Consider the following 18095-nt stretch of genomic DNA (forward strand, 5'->3'; position numbering starts at 1 on the left):
ATATAGCTCTAAGGACTAAAAGGATCAAGGTAATGGGGGAAAGGGGGATCAGAATATTGTATGCAATGATCAGCCATGATCAAAATGGATGGCAGAGCAGGTTCAAGGGCCAATGGCCTAGTCCTGCTTCTAGTTCAATGTTTCTATGTTTCTATGTATTCTCCCAGACACTATAGAGTAACTCTGACCCCAAGAGAAGACAGTGCAAGACTTTATAACTGCACAATAAAAATGTCAAGTAATAGACAGTTAATTGAATATTATTGATTGATGATTTAATGATGTGGAGAAAGCATCAAGTTCAAGGTCAGTTATACATTGTCTAAAACAACTAATTGGCCAACATTCATGCAGTAAACCAGAGTGTATTCCAAAGTAGACACTGTAGCATTTGACCTGACCCAAAACTGAATTCAGAGTCGGTGAAAGATTATTTCAAGCAGCTCACTATTAAATAGATTAAATGACTTTTGTGAAGTAGCCTGTAAAAATCCCCAAACTTTATATATATGTCCATGAGTGCCTTCTGAGAAAGAAGCTTGTAGTTTTTATTTGGTATGACCAAAATGTCATTCAATTCCAATTTCAGCATGGTTGATTCTTAATTATTCTTTAAAAGAAGCCTAGCAAGCTACATAATTGTATGGACAATGAGTGTACAAGTAATGCTCACATCTTGATAATGAATTAAATAGGATGATTGGGCCATTGTGTCTGTCCTCACTTCCATTGATAAGTTTAAAAAGCTCATGGACTTTACCACGAAGCTTGAGGCTATTCATTCAGGTTGTCACTGCTGCTTCTCTCCTTTCCCGTAGTTGTCATGGCCAAAGCTCCACTTGGCACCCCCTGTCCTATACTGTCTCTAGTTTCTTACTTATCCCTCTTCACTCCCTGTCAAAACTCACATCCAGGAGGCCCTATATTCACAAAATCAACCACATTCCCTTTCTGGCTCTTATGTCAACTGATACTATTTTGAGTCCCCTCTCTTCCTGCTCCCTTTTTTTCAAATGTGCCATGGTGACTTCTCTCCTTAAAATATCTACTTTTGGTTCATTTCTCTCTTGACAAGCTGCTGCTCCACCCCTGAACTCTCTTTCCTCACTAAAATCCTTAAATTTTTGTAGCCTCTCAAATTTGTGCCCATCTTTTCTGCAAGTCTTTCAATATGGTTCCTGAACCTGCTACAACACACAAAAAGTTGTCTCTGTCATAAATGATATCCTGCGTGATTGCAACAATGGCGAATTATTCCTTCTTATCCTTCTTGATCTGTTTGCAGTCTCTGAAATAATTGTCCAAAACAAAAAGTCACGTTCCACATGTAAGTTGATACCTCATTACTACCTTTGTTCACCACTCCACTGACTCCAATTTGTCACCAAGTAACTTCCCGCAATTAACAATTGCGTAGACCAAAAATGCTGCGCCCATTCCTGTGCCTGGTAACTGACTGAAGCTGCACCAGACTACTCACAACTTATCTGACCCTAAGTTGAGCTTCAGATCCTGTATCCTCTCCATCACAAGACTATCTTACTCCACTTCTATACTGTTGCCTGTTTCATTCTTCTCTCAGCTCATGTGCTGCTGAAACCCACATCCTTAAATTTGTTACCCACAGCTTGGACTATCCAATGCTTTCTTGGCTGACTTATCACCTTTCACCCTTTGTAAACTTGAGGTCATCCAAAAGCATGCTGGATACATATTAACCTGTTCCAAATCTGATTAAACTTCTGCTAATCATCTGCTTTGAATTTGTTCTTTGACTGTTGAATCAATCCTCTGAGGCTCCCCAGTCTTGGAACTGCATAAGGCCAGATTAAATTTAATAAAGGATACCAGTTATAGACAAACACAGCACCAATAAAATGCTAGGACCAGCTTGAAACATCCTGCAAAGAAACAAGATTAAAATACATTTCTTAAAGGCACAGTATCATCACAAATCATCCAAGGCCATTATTTCTATGATTTCAAGACCAGAATCAAACCTAGGTCCCTGGCATTGTGAGGCAACAATGCTAACTAGTGTGCCACTGTGTATTATCTCTGTAATCTCCTCTAGGGATACAAACACTCCAGAGATCCTTGTGCTCTTCCAATATTTGTCTATTGTGTATCCCCCCATTTCCATCATGCCACCATTGACATGGTTCCTTCAGTCCTAGGAATGAGGCACTGAAATTCCCTCAGCATATCTATTCACATCTCTGCCTCTTCCTTTAAGTAGATAATTTGCTGCCCAAGAGGTTAATATAATAATTCTTATTTACCTAACTTGAACAGGAATTATAAGAACATAAGAACATAAGAAATAGGAGCAGGAGTAGGCCATCTGGCCCTTCGAGCCTGCCCCGCCATTCAATAAGATCATGGCTGATCTGTCGTGGCTCAGTTCCACATTCCCGCCCTCTCCCCATAACCCTTAATCCCCTCTCTTATCAAAAACCCATCAACCCGCTTCTTAAAAATATTTAGCGAGGCAGCCTCCACCACTTCAACGGGCAGAGAATTCCAGAGATTCACCACCCTTTGAGTGAAGAAGTTCCTCCTCAACTCCGTTCTAAACCGCCCCCCCCTTTATCTTGAGGCTGTGCCCCCTAGTCCTACTGTCTTTTTTGAGCGGGAAGAGTCTCTCCACCTCTATCCTATCCATCCCATTCATCATCTTATACGTCTCAATGAGATCTCCCCTCATTCTTCTAAACTCTAACGAGTACAAGCCTAGTTTATTCAGCCTCTCCTCATAGCTCAACCCCCTCAACTCCGGTATCAGCCTAGTAAACCTCCTCTGCACTCCCTCCAAGGCCAAAATATCCTTGCGCAGGTGCGGCGCCCAAAACTGCACACAGTACTCCAGCTGCGGCCTCACCAATGCCCTATACAGCTGCAGCAAGACCTCCCTACTTTTATATTCAATTATAATTATTTCATAATTATTTTTATAATTATTTCAGTTATAATATAAAATTAGGGCTCATGGGTTTGATGGAATATGTTAGTATGCATTTAGGATTAGTTAACAGAATACAGAGAGTAGGAATAAGTGGATCATTTTCAAATTATCTCAAGTTTTCCACGCAAGTTATTCATTGAAGAATGGAACATGCCAAAATTTAAGAGTTGGGGAAGATACGCCACCACTTGAAAAGGGGGAAATCAAAAATGAAAAATACCTTTCTGTTTAGGACAGTTAGTGAGAGAAGAAATCAGGGCTGTTTAAATCAATCCTCCTCCAATCTGTATCAGGAAGAGAATTCCAAAGTGCATGTATCTGGAGAGAGCTCTTTCTGTTGTCTCCTGTTTGATGGTATGATAGCATGCAGACTCGAGCTGCTGCCTGGAACTACTGTTCTCTTTGGAGGTCAAACAATGACTGAAGATAAGATCCAACAGTATTGTATTATTATAATTATTATATAATCTGTATTCACACAGGAAAAAGACAATGTTGTCGAAGACAATACTGGGATACAGGCTATTATTATAGATGGGATTGAGGTTCATAAGGAGGAGGTGTTAGCAATTCTGGAAAGTGTGAAAATAGATAAGTCCCCTGGGCCAGATGGGAATTATCCTAGGATTCTCTGGGAAGCTAGTGAGAAGATTGCAGAGCCTTTGGCTTTGATCTTTATGTCGTCATTGTCTACGGTAATAGAAGACTGGAGGATAGCAAATGTTGTCCCCTTGTTTAAGAGGGCGAGTAGAGACAACTCTGGTAATTATAGCCTCACTCTGTTGTGGGCAAAGTTTTGGAAAGGATTATAAGAGATAGGATTTATATTCATCTAGAAAGGAACAATTTGATTAGGGATAGTCAATATGGTTTTGTGAAGGATAGGTCGTGCCTCACAAACCTTATTGAGTTTGACTAAAGAGGTGGATGAGGGTAAAGCAGTTGATGTGGTGTATATGGATTTCAGTAAACCGTTTGATAAGGTTCCCCACTGTAGGCTGTTGCAAAAAATACAAAGGCACGGCATTGAGGGTGATTTTGTGGTTTGGATCAGAAATTGGTTAACTGAAAGAAGACAGAGACTGGTGATTGATGGGAAATGTTTATCCTGGAGTTCAGTTACTAGTGGTGTACCGCAAGGATCTATTTTGGGGCCACTGCTGTTTGTCATTTTTATAAATGACCTGGATGAAGGCATAGAAGGATGGGTTAGTAAATTTGTGGATGATGCTGAAGTCGGTGGAGTTGTGGACAGTGTGGAAGGATGTTGCAGGTTACATAGGGACATAGATAAGCTGCAGAGCTGGGCTGAGAGGTGGCAAATGGAGTTTAATGCGGAAAAGCATGAGGTGATTCACTTTGGAAGGAGTAACAGGAATACAGAGTACTGGGCTAATAATAAGATACTTGGTGGTGTAGATAAGCAGAGAGATCTTGGTGTCCATGTGTATAGATCCCTGGAAGTTGGCACCCAGGTTGATAGGTTTGTTAAGAAGGCTACAGTGTGTTAGCTTTTATTTGTAGAGGGATTGAGTTTCGAAGTCATGATGTCATGGTATGGCCGCACTTGGAGTATTGTGTACAGTTCTGGTCGCTGCATTATTGGAAGGACGTGGAAGCATTGGAAAGGGTGCAGAGGAGATTTACCAGGATGTTGCGTGGTATGATGGGAAGTCTTATGAGGAAAGGCTGAGTGACTTGAGGCTATTTTCGTTAGAGAGAAGGCTAAGAGATGACTTAATAGAAGCATACAAAATGATCAGAGGATTAGATAGGGTGGACAGTGTGAACCTTTTTCCTTGGATGCTGATGGCTAACACAAGGGGACATAGCTTTAAATTGAGGGGTGATAGATATAGGACAGATGTCAGAGGTACTATGGTCTGGGAGGCAGTCACTGCTTTGGACAATGCCAGAGCACTGGCCCTCTGAACCAGGAAGCAGTGCCTCAAAACGGTCAATGACCTCATCTGGGCAGCAAGGGTGAGTGTTGCATCTTCCCCAAATCTCCCCAGATCCTCCCATCCCTAACACCCTGCATGTTTCCAGCCCCTGACTCCCAAGCACCTCTTTCCTATCTGCCCCAAGAGCCCCACTGCGCTTGGTCTCTAAGGGACACCACCTGATATTCTGTGCCACCTTTTCTTTCTTTCATGTCTGCTTCTGTCTCCACAGGAGAAGACCGACCGTGAAACCAGAGAGAGGCCAAAGACAAGGAGCCAGACTTCCGGGCCCTCACCACCTTTGAGGAGCAGGTGCTGTCAGGGGAAGGGGAGATGCTGGCTGTCAGCGATAGCATAGTCGGACTGCTGCCAAGATGTGAGCACCCTATCAGTCCTCCACTCACTTTGAAGAAACGTCTTGGAGGAATGAGTTCTCGGAGCAAAGGAGCAAGTTTTAAAGGAGGCATATTTATTTGCACAGAGATTGTAGTGGGTACCTGGAACTCACTGCTGGGGGAGATCACGGAGGCTGATATGACAGATACCTTTAAGGGGCATCTTTACAGCTATGTGAATGGGATGGGTATGGAGACTTATGGTCCCCATAAGGGTAGGGAGTTACAAATCAGATCAGCAGCCTGGTCGCTGCAGGCTTGGACGGCCGAAAGGTCTGATCCTGTGATGAAATTTTCTCTGTGCTTTGTTCTACATTCAATGGACAAATGCAAATCACATGTTTTGCATCCCAGATTCCTCTCCCTCCTTTGCACTTAACCTTGTATCCTGTGTTACAGGGACGGAACCGGATGCACCAGGGCCATCTGTCTCCAGGCCCCTATTGCAGCTCCCGCCAATCCTGGTCAGGACAGCTCAGCTGAGACCTCAGAGGATATGGCTGAAGGGACCTCCAAGGTGGCACTGTTTTGGCATCAGCTTCCACCTCACAACTCACCATCCCAGAAACTGACACGCTGGTGGACCCAGTTACTGGTGAGGCTTCTGAGTCACTCTTTGGTGAGCATGACACATCTGCTGATTTACATCGGGTGGAGGAGGGAATGCCTGAGAGCTTTGGCATGCAGGAGCCTGCCACAGGCGAGGATTCAGCTGCCCCAGGTTACCTACTGGGCCTCTGAGATTACTTCTCCCTCAGCTGCTGGAGATGCAGTAACAGAGCCAGGAAATGCAGGAGGGGCTGACAGCCACACTGGACCAACTGCGAGGCTGTTGGGAGGAGTCCCAAAGCTTTCGGACAGACCAACCATTGCCTGCCTTGTGTAGTTCCCAGGCCAACACTGCAAGGCTGGCATCTATAGTGGAAAGCCTGAGGCAGGGGATCCTCACCAGGAGTGGCAGGCTCCAAGCGATGGCCGAATCACAGCAGGCTACAGCAGAGTCCCAGAGGGCCATGGCCAAGTCACAGAGAACCACAGCTGAGGGACTGAACAGGCTTCTCAAAATTCTGCAGCCACTGGCTGAGGAGCTGCAGAGTTTGCAGGAGACCAGCGGGACAGTGCTGAGAAACAGTGGGCTAAGGCAGCAGCCCTTGAGAAGGTGGCACAGTTGCAGAGGGTCATCTGAAGCTGGTCAATAGGACCAATGGCGGAGGTTGTTGCCAAGGGTTCGGGGGAAGGGGGTGTTACAGGTTCCGGGGGATGGGTTGGGGGTTGGAGATGGTGGATTGCATGTTCCCTGATCATAGAATCTTGTAACAATGAGGGTCTCCCTCACTGCCCTACCTTGTCAGGTCCTTGCTGCCTCTTTCCTCCATTCTTCATCTCCTGGCTCCTCCTCAGCCTCCTCCTAATCCAGATCTTCATTGGCCCCTTCCTTCTCAGGTACATCTGGTTCTTCAGCCTCCCCACTGTTGCACCAGGTTGTGAAGCATACAGTAGACCACTACAATGCCTGAGACCCTAAGGGGGCTGTATTGGAGGGCCCTGCCAGAGCAGTCCAGGCAGTGGAACCACATCTTCTGGAGCCTAGTGCACCATGATGTGGGTGGCATGGTGGCACAGTGGTAATACTGCTGCCTCACAACACCAGGAACCTGGGTTCAGTTCCAGGTAATTGCCTGTGTCGCCTGTGTCCACGTGGGTTTCCTTCGGGTGCTTTGGTTTCCTCGCACGATCCAAAGATGTGCAGGTTAGGTTGTTTGACCATGCTAAATTGACCCCACTTTCAGGGTATTAGCAGAGTAAACATGTGTGGTTACGGGGATAGGGCCTAGGTGGGATTGTGGTCAGTGCAGACTCAATGGGCCGAATGGCTTCCTTTTGCACTGTATGGATTCTATGACTGGGTGGTTGCATGGTCATTATCAGCCAAGCTCTTACTGGGTAGCCCTCGTCTCCCACGATCCATCTCAGCAGCCTGGGCTGGCCTTCAAAGACCCTGGAGATGTCAGAGCTCTGCAGGATGAAGGTATTGTGCACGATCCTTAGGTGGTGTGTATACAGGTGCATAATGTTCATTCTGGTTGGACACAATCTGCATGTTCAGGGAATGGAACTCCATCCTGTTGATGAACTACGGTGCCTGATGTTTGGGGATTGCAGGGCAATGTGTGTACAATTGATTGTGCACCCCCCCCCCCTTACATTTGGCGTCCCAGTGATGGTGGCAAAGCCTGCAGCCCGGGCTTCCTGCTGAGCCTGGCCTATATCAAAATTGATGTACTGGTCTGCCCAATTGAACAGGACATCTGCCACCTCGCGGATACACTTGTTGATCGAGAATTGGGAAATCCCACAGACATCCCTGCTGGTGGTCTGGAAGGACACTGTAGAGGTTGGGGGCCGCCGTAACCTTCATCGTCACTGGCAGCGGATGTCCTCCTATCCTTAGAGGTGCTGCAAGGACCTGACACAAGTGCCGTACCACCTTCCTACTGAACTGAGGTCTATGGCAGCGGAACACGGGGTCATAAGATTGCACCCTAAGTGTCATACAGCAAGGATAATGGAGTGAGCCCTGGTCGTCCTTCAGGCACATTAGGCACTGCTATCATCCCACACTTAGTGCACTGAAATTGCCTCCACGTGAATTATGCCATTATGGAGTCCCCAGGCTGGTGTCTCACCTAAAGTGGCCGCGGATGTGTGTCGCTAACCAGGGGGAGCTGCACCGAAATGCTCCCACTGCACTCGCAGCCAGTCACACCAGGAACATGGCAACACACAGAGCAGCCCCATACCTCACCGAGGGAGACTTGGTAAGGCTGCTGGATGCTGTGGAAGAGAGGCGGGCCATTCTGTATCCCTGAGAGGGTAGATAATCTAGGAGTAGGAATACTAATGTGGCCTGGGGACCCCACTGAAGACTGGTGCCCAATGCCACATGAAAATGAATGACTTGATTTGGCTGAAAAGCTGACTGTCCATTCATCTTTGTCATGGCATCAATTCTGTCTGTCACACCTAGAATGTCCACAGCAACCCACTCCCTGTCTCGCCACAAACTTGTAGCTTCAGACCTCTCAGTATTGCCTCAAGTTCCTTTGGGACCCCCACATCACAACTCCTGCCTGGCGAGGCACGGTGCTGACATGCGACACTTGTCCCTGGAGACTGCAGGAGGGGGTGTCAGAGACATTCCAGCAATTGCCAGGCTGCTTGGAGGAATCTCACAGCCTTCAGATGCAAGAGATAGCGCTAACATTGTGTGGCACAGAGTGGATAGGCAGAAGCTTTTTCTCAAGGTGGAAGAGTCAATTACTAAGAGGCATAGTCTAAGATGTGAGGGGCAAGGTTTAAAGAAGACGTATGAGGCAAATTTTTTTTACACAGAGGGTGATCGGTGCCTGGAACTCCTTACTGGGAAGGCAGTGGGAGCAGATGTGGTAGTGACTTTAAGAGGCACCTTGACAAATCCATGTATAGGATGGGAACAGTGGGATATTGTCCCCGGAAGGGGGTTTTAGTTCAGTTGGGCAGCATGGTTGGTGAAGGCTTGGAGTCGAAGGGCCTGTTCCTGTGCTACAATTTTCTTTGTTCTCTTTGTTCTTTGTAGGCTTTATTAACTGCTCTCTCAATCTTTCCTATCACCTTTAATGACTTACACCATAAGATCATAAAACTACAGGAGCAGAATTAGGCCATTCAATCTATCAAGTCTGCTCCACTATTCAATTATGGCTGACACGTTTCTCAATCCCATTCTCCCGCCTTTTCTTCTCAACCTTTGATCTCCTTACCAATCAAGAATCTATCTGTCTCTGTCTTAGATATATTCAATGACCTGGCCTCCATAAACTTCTATGGCAATGAATTCCATAGATTCACTGCCCTCTGGCTGAAGAAATTCCTCCTCGTCTCAGTTCTAAAAGGTTGTTCCTTTACTCTGAGGCTGTACCCTCGGATCCTAGTCTCTCCTACTAATGGAAACATCTTCCCCATGTCTATTCTATCCATCGAGTACAGACCCAGAGTCCTCAAACACGCCTCATTCATCAAGCTTTTCATTCCTGGGATCATTCTCATGGACCTCCTCTGGACCCTCTCCAGGACCAGCATATCCTTCCTTATTTACAGGGCCCAAAATTGCTCACAATATTCCATATCTGATCTGAACAGAGCCTTATAAAGCCTCAGCGGTATGCCCCTGCCTTTATATTTCAGTCCTCTCGCAATGAATGTGAGTGGACTGAAATATAAAAGCAGGGGCATACCCTGCTTTTGTCTACCCTGTTTGTCTTCCAAACTACCAACCCAAACTGCAAGTTAACCTCAAGAGAATCCTGAACTAGGACTCCCAAGTCCCTTTGCGCTTCCAATTTCTGAATTCTCTCCCCATTTAGAAAATAGTCTATGCCTCTATTCTTCCTACCAAAGTGCATAATCTCACACTTTTCCATGTTGCATTCCATCTGCCACTACTATACCCACTCTCCTAACCTGTCCAAGTCCTTCTTCCGTTTCTCGCTTCCTCAGCACTACCTGTCCTTCCACCTATCTTTATGTCACCTGCAAACTTAGGCACAATGGCCTCAGTTCCTTCATCTAGATCAATGATCTATAAAGTGAAAAGTTGTAGTCCCAAAACTGACTCCTGTGGAACTCCACTTGTCATCGGGGACAATCCTGAAAAAGACCCTTTTATCATCACTCTATGCTTTTGCCAGTCAGCCAATCTTCTATCCATGCTAGTACCTTGCCTCTAACACCATGGGCTCTCACATCACTCAGTAGCCTCCTGTGCAGCTCTTGTCGAAAGCCTTCTGGAAGTCCAAGTTGATAACATCCACTGGCTCTCCTTTATCTAACCTGCTCAATATCTCTTCAAAGAATTCTAACAGATTCATCAGGCGTGGCCTCTCCTTGATGAAACCATACTGACTTTGCCCTATTTTACAATGCACTTCCAAGAATTCCAAAATCTCATCCTTAATAATAGGCTCTAAATCCTACCAACGACTAAAGTCAGGCTAACCGTCCTGAAATTTCCCATCTTCTGCCTCCCTCTCTTCTTAAACAAAGTGTTACATTAACCACCAAAAGAAAAAAATGCTGGAAAATCTCAGCAGGTCTGGCAGCATCTATAAGGGGAGATAAAAGAGCTAATGTTTTGCATCCAGATGACCCTTTGTAAAATGGTGTTACATTAGCAATTTTCCAGTCCTCTGAGCCCTCCCTGACTCCAGTGATTCCTAAAAGATCACCATCAGATGCTCCACTGTCTCTTCAGCTATCTCCTTCAGAACACTAGGATGTCGTCCATTTGGTCCAGGTGATTTATCCACCTTCAGACACGGCAGAAGTTATAGCTGGGGGAAAGGTAATTATGAGGCTGTTAGGTGAGATTTAGGATACATAGGGTGGAGTAGGAAATTGCAGGGGCTGGGAACGTCTGAAATGTGAAGCTTATTCAAGGAGCAGCTACTGTGAGTCCTTGATAAATATGTACCTGTCAGTCAGGGAGGAAGTGGTCGAGCGAGGGAACCGGGGTTTACTAAGGAAGTTGAATCTCTGGTGAAGAGGAAGAAGGAGGCTTATGTAAAGATGAGACGGGAAGGCTCAGTTAGGGCACTGGAGAGTTATAAATTAGCCAGGAAGGAGTTAAAGAGAGAGTTAAGAAGAGCTAGAAGAGGACATGAGAAGACTTTGGCGAATAGGACCAAGGAGAACCCTAAAGCTTTCTACAGGTATGTCAAGAATAAAAGATTGGTTAGGGCAAGATTGGGGCCAGTCAGAGACAGCAGTGGGATGTTGTGCGTGGAGCCTGAGGAGATAGGAGAGGCATGGAATGAGTATTTTTCGTCAGTATTCATGCAGGAAAAAGTCAGTGTAATCGAGGAGAATACTGCAATACCAGGTTGTAGACTAGATGGGATTGAGGTACATAAAGAGGTGTTAGCAATTCTTGAGAGTACGAAAATAGGTAAGTCCCCTGGGCTGGATAGGATTTACCCTAGGATTCTCTGGGAGGCTAGGGAGGAGATTGCAGAGCCTTTGGCTTTGATCTTTATGTCGTCATTGGCTACAGGTATAATGCTGGAAGACTGGAGGATAGCAAATGTTGTCCCCTTGTTCAAGAAAGGGAGTAGAGACCATCCTGGGAATTATAGACCAGTGAGCCTTATTTCTGTTATGGGCAAAGTTTTGGAAAGAATTATAAGGGATAGGATTTATAATCATCTAGAGAGAAATAAATTGATTAGGAATAGTCAACACGGTTTTCTGAAGGGTAGGTCGTGCCTCACAAACCTTATCGAGTTTTTTGAAAAGGTGACCAAAGAGGTGGATAAGGGTAAGGCAGTTGATGTGGTGCATATGGATTTTAGCAAAGCGTTTGATAAGGTTCCCCATGGTAGGCTATTGCAGAAAATGCAGATGCATGGGACTGTGAGGGTGATTTAGCACTTTGGATCAGGAATTGGCTAGCTGATAGAAGACAGAGGGTGGTGGTTGATGGGGAATATTCAACCTGGAGTTCAGTTACAAGTGCTGTACCTCAAGGATCTGTTTTGGGGCCACTGCTGTTTGTCATTTTTATAAATGACCTAGATGAGGGTATAGAAGGCTAGAATAGTAAATTTGCTGATGACACCAAAGTCAGAGGAGTTGTAGACAGTGAGGATGGATGTTACAGTTCGCAGAGGGGCATAGATAAGCTGCAGAGCTGGGCTGAGAGGTAGCAAATGGAGTTTAATGCGGAAAAGTGTGAGGTGATTCATTTTGGTAAGAGTAACACGAATACAGAATATAGGGCTCATGGAAGGACTCTTGGTAGTGTTGACGAGCAGAGAGATCTCGGGGTACGTGTGCATAGCTCCCTGAAAGTTGGCACCCAGGTTGATAAGGTTGTTAAGAAGGTGTACGGTGTGTTAGCTTTTATTGGTAGAGGGATTGAATTTTGGAGCCATGAGGTCATGTTGCAACTGTACAAAACTCTGGTGCGGCCGCACTTGGAGTATTGCGTACAGTTCTGGTTGCCACATTATAAGAAAGATGTGGAGGCATTGGAAAGGGTTCAGAGGAGGTTTACCAGGATAGTGCCTGGTATGGTGGGAAGGTCTTATGAGGAAAGGCTGAGGGACTTGAGGTTATTTTCATTAAAGAAGGTTATGAGGTGACCTAATTGAGGCATACAAGATGATCAAATGATTGGATAGGGTGGACAGTGAGAGCCTTTTTCCTTGGATGGTGATGGCTAACACAAGGGGACAAAGCTTTAAATTGAGGGGTGGTAATTATAGGACGGATGTCAGAGGTAGGTTCTTTACTCAGAGAGGATGTAAGGGCGTGGAATGCCTCCCTGCAGCAATTGTGGACTCGCCAACTTTAAGGGCATTCAAGTGGTCAGTGGATAGGCATATGGATAACATTGGAATAGTTTAGGTTAGAGGGGCAATAGAACATAGAACATAGAACATAGAACATTACAGCGCAGAACAGGCCCTTCGGCCCACGATGTTGCGCCGACCAGTTACAAAAACAATGACCCACTAGCCTATACCAATCCCTTTTCGTCCATAAACCTATCCAGAGATCTCTTAAACGCCCCCAAACTAGACGCATTTACAACTGCAGCAGGCAGGGCATTCCAATCCCTCACCACCCGCTGGGTAAAGAACCTACCCCTGACATCCGTCCTGTAGCTACCCCCCCTTAATTTAAAGCCATGCCCCCTCGTGCTAGCTTTCTCCATCCGAGGAAAAAGGCTATCACTATCCACCCTATCTAAACCTCTAATCATCTTATATGTTTCAATAAGATCCCCTCTTAGCCGCCTTCTTTCCAACGAAAACAACCCTAAATCCCTCAGTCTCTCCTCATAGGACCTCCCCACCATACCAGGCAACATCCTAGTAAACCTCCTCTGCACCCTCTCCAACGCCTCCACATCCTTCTTGTAATGCGGGGACCAGAACTGCACACAGTACTCCAAGTGCGGCCAATAGATTGGTTCCGCTGGTCAGTGCAACATCGAGGGCCGAAGGGCCTGTACTGCGCTGTAATGTTCTATGTTCAGACCTTCCAGCTTCCCTAGCACCATCTCCATAGTAATGGCCATCATACCCACCTCTGTCCCCTAACCTTGTTGAATTTTTGATATGTTACTGGTGCCTTCCACACCCCTATTTAAGAGAGGGAGGCAAAAGATGGGAAATTACAAGACGGTTAGCCTGACTTTGATCGTAAGACTTTCAGTCTATTATTAAGGATGAGATTTTGGAATTCTTGGAAGTGCATTGTAAAGGAAGACTGATGAAAACGTTGGGATTTTCCGGCCACACACTCCCCAAGGCCAGAAATTCCTGCCTGAGGTCAATGGACCTTTAGATAATTTCCACCCAATGTACTTATTCTATTAATTCACCATTTCTTTGTTGCCCATTACCACTTCTCCAGCATCATTTTCCAGCAGTCCAATGTCCATTTCTCTTACCCTTTATATACGTAAAAAAAACTATTGGAATCTTCTTTCATATTACTGCCTATCTTACCTTTATATATCATCTTGCTCCTTCTTATTTCTTTTTTGAGCTGTCCTCTGTTAGTCTTTGAAGTCTTCAGAATCCCCGAGTTTCCCATTAATCTTTGCTATAGTATATGCTTTTTCTTTTGCTTTTATATTGACCCTGACTTCCCTCATCGGCTACGATTGCCTTGTTCTCCCCTTAGCATGTTTCCTCTTCTTTGGGATGAAATTTTGCAGTGTCCTATAAATTACTCCCAGAAACCCATGCCATTGCTGTTCCACCATCTTTCCTAGTAGGCTCCTCTCCCAGTCAACTCTGGCCAGCTCCTCCCTCATGCTTCTGTAGTTGCCTTTACTCATCTGTAATACCATTACATCTGATTCCAGCTTCTCCCTCTCGAACTGCAGGATGAATTCTATCATATTATGGTCACTGCCTCCTAAGGATTTCTTCACCTTAAGCTCCCATATCATGTCTGCCATATTACAAATCACCAAATCCAGAATTACCTGTTCCCTTGTGGGCCCCACCACAAGCTGCTCCAAAAAGCCATCTCATAGGCGTTCCACAAATTCCTTTTCTTGGGATCCATTACCAGTCTATCTGCGTATTGAAATCCCCTATGATCACGATAACCTTGCCTTTCTTATATGCTTTTTCTATCTCCTGGTGTATCGCGTGCCCCATATCTTCACTACTGCATGGAAGACTGAACAGAACTCCCATCATGGTCCCTTTACCTTTGCAGTTCCTCAACTCTACCCACACAGATTCTGTATCTTCTGACTTTATGTCATTTCTAACTATCGATTTAATTTCATTTCTTACTAACAAGGCAACCACACCCCCTCTGTCCACCTGCCTGTCTTTTCAATAGGATGTGCCTCTTTGGATATTTAGCTCCCAGCCCTCATCCCCTTGCCACGTCTCTGTGGCAACAATATCGTACTTGCCAATTTCAGTCTGCTCTATAAGCTCATTAACCTTATTTCATATATTGCAGACATTCAAATACACACATATTAGCGAAAGGCAGCATGGTTCTCTGAAGGGGAGGTTGCTTCTTACAAAATTGATTGAGTGTGTTGAGGAATTGACAAGAAAAATTGACCAGGGTCGGGTAGTGGATGTTGTATACATGGATTTTAGTAAAGCTTTTCATAGAGTTCCTCATGACAGGCTGATACAGAAGGTGAAGTCATATGGGATTTGAAGTGAGCTGGTAAGATGGATAGAAAACAGACAGCAGAAGTTGTACTTTTCTAACTGGAGGTCTGAGACAAGCAACATTCCACAAGGATCTGGGGCATCTGGTGCTGGGGCGTCTGTCGTTTGCAATATATGTATATAAATGATTTGAAGGAAAATGTAGATGGTCTGATTAGTAAATGTGCAGGTGATACAAAAATTGGGAGCATAGCAGATAATGAGGAAGATTATCAGAGGATACAGCAGGCTATAAATCGGCCGGAGACCTGGGCCGAAAGATGGCAGATGGAATTTAATCTGGACAAATGTGAGGTGATGCGATTTGGAAGGTCGGCTCAGGATGAAAGTATACAGTAAATGGCAGGTTCACAGTTCCCTAAAGGTGGCAACTCAGGTGGACAAGATGATCAAGAGGGCATACGGCCGGGACATTGAATATAGGAATTGGAAAATCATGCTGTAACTGTAAGAGACTTTGGTTAGGCCGCATTTGAAGTATTGTGTACAATTCTGGTCGCCACACTACTGGAAGGATGTTGAGGCATTGGAAAGGGTGCCTGGTTAGGAGAATATGGACTAAGAAGAAAAGTTGAACAAAGTTGGAGGAGGTTTTCAATATTATGACAGGCTTAGATAGAGTGGATAGTCAGAGTCTTTTTCCTAGGGTCGAAGGCTCAATTACTCAGGGGCATAGGTTGAAATTGAGAGTGGGAAGATTTGAAAGACGTGTAAGGAGAAAACTTTTCGCACAGAGGGTAGTGAATGCCTGGAATGTGCTGCCGGAGGATGTGGTGGAAGTATTTTCTATAACAATGTTCAAGAGTCACCTGGATAGATACATGAATATCCATCTATATATAAATTCAGGGATATGGACAATGTAGAGGCAAAAACAAATTACATTAAAGAGGCACCTGTGTCAGCACAGATTTGGTGGGCCGAAGGGCCTGTTCCTGTTCTTTGTCTTTTTTTCTATATGCACTTACACATGTATATACACCCAGGTTCCTCTGCTCTTGCACCCTAGTTAGAGTTGTACTCATTATTTTATACTGTCTCTTCACGTTCTTTCTCTTAGAACGTATCAACTCACAATTCATCACATTGAACTTCATCTGCTGCTTATCTGCCCATTCCAGCAACTTGGATTCATAGAATTCCTGAAGTGCAGAAGGAGGCCTTTTGGCCCATTGAGTTTGCACCAATTCTCCAACAGAAGATCTTACCTAGACCCACCCTTCCACTCTATTCATGTAACCTCATACAGTTACCTGCAAATCTTCCTTATCTACACATTTTGAGACACTAAGGGCAATTTAGTATAACCAATCCATCTAATCTGCATATCTTTGGACTGTGGGAGGAAACTCGAGCACCTGAAGGAAACCCATGCAGACACAGGAAGAACATGCAAACTCCGCACAGAGAGTTACCCAAGGCTGGAATCAAACCTGGCTCCCTGGCACTGCAAGGGAAAAGCAGGAGTTCCAATAATGATCTCTGGGGAACTCCGTTACAAAACTTTCTCCAGCCTGAAAACCATCCATTAACCATCCCTGCCCCTGTTCCCTGCCACTCAGTTAACTTTGTATGCATGTTGCTACTGTCCTTTTATTCTGTGAAAAATAACTTTTCTCACAAGACTGTTGTGTGGTATTGTATTTTGCCTTTTTGGAAGTCCTTTTGTACTACTTGTACTACTACGGCCGCACTTGGAGTACTGTGTGCAGTTCTGGTCCCCGCATTACAAGAAGGATGTGGAGGCGTTGGAGAGGGTGCAGAGGAGGTTTACTAGGATGTTGCCTGGTATGGTGGGGAGGTCCTATGAGGAGAGACTGAGGGATTTAGGGTTGTTTTCGTTGGAAAGAAGGCGGCTAAGAGGGGATCTTATTGAAACATATAAGATGATTAGAGGTTTAGATAGGGTGGATAGTGATAGCCTTTTTCCTCGGATGGAGAAAGCTAGCACGAGGGGGCATGGCTTTAAACTAAGGGCGGGTAGCTACAGGATGGATGTCAGGGGTAGGTTCTTTACCCAGCGGGTGGTGAGGGATTGGAATGCCCTGCCTGCTGCAGTTGTAAATGCGTCTAGTTTGGGGGCGTTTAAGAGATCTCTGGATAGGTTTATGGACGAAAAGGGATTGGTATAGGCTAGTGGGTCATTGTTTTTGTAACTGGTCGGCGCAACATCGTGGGCCGAAGGGCCTGTTCTGCGCTGTAATGTTCTATGTTCTATGTTCTATGTACTCCAGCAACACTGACCTCATCAACCCTTTCTATTACATCTTCAAAAAACCACCAACAAGTTAGTAAAGCACTATTTTCCCTTAAGAAATCCATGCTGACTTCCTTTAATTAACCACATTTATCCATGTGACTATTAAATTTGTCCCAAATTGCTGTTTCTAGATTTCCCACCACCATGAAGTTTAACTGACTGACCTGTAGTTGTTGAGTTTATCCTTACACTGTTTTATGAACAATTGGTAATGTTTGCAATTTTCTAATTTTCTGGGCTCACTTCTGAGTCTAAGGGAGACTGAAAAATTATGGCCAATACCTTTTCTATCAATATGTGAAGAGAAAAAGACTGGTGAAAACAAATGCAGGTCCATTGCAATTAGAATCAGATGAATTTATAATGGGCAACAAAGAGATGGCAGAGCAGCTGAACAAATATTTTGGATCTAAACAGAGGGTCTACCATGAAGGAGGAACTAAAAGAAATCCATATTAGGCAGGAAATTATATTGGGGAAATTGTTGGAATTAAAACCCGCTAAGTCAAAGAAAAAAGAACAAAGAAAATTACAGCACAGGAGCATAGAAGAATGAGGGGAGATTTGATAGAGATGTATAAAATTATGATGGGTACAGATCGAGTGAATGCAAGCTGGCTTTTTCCACTGAGGCTAGGGGAGAAAAAAAGCCAGAGGACATGGGTTAAGGATGAAGGGGGAAAAGTTTAAAGGGAATATTGGGGGGGGGGGGTCTTCACACAGAGAGTGGTGGGAGTGTGGAATGAGCTGCCAGATGAAGTGGTAAATGCAGACTCA

The sequence above is a fragment of the Carcharhinus amblyrhynchos genome, chromosome 10 (genome assembly GCF_965287045.1).
Source record: "Carcharhinus amblyrhynchos chromosome 10, sCarAmb.v2.hapA, whole genome shotgun sequence".
Taxonomy (NCBI): Eukaryota; Metazoa; Chordata; class Chondrichthyes; order Carcharhiniformes; family Carcharhinidae; genus Carcharhinus; species Carcharhinus amblyrhynchos.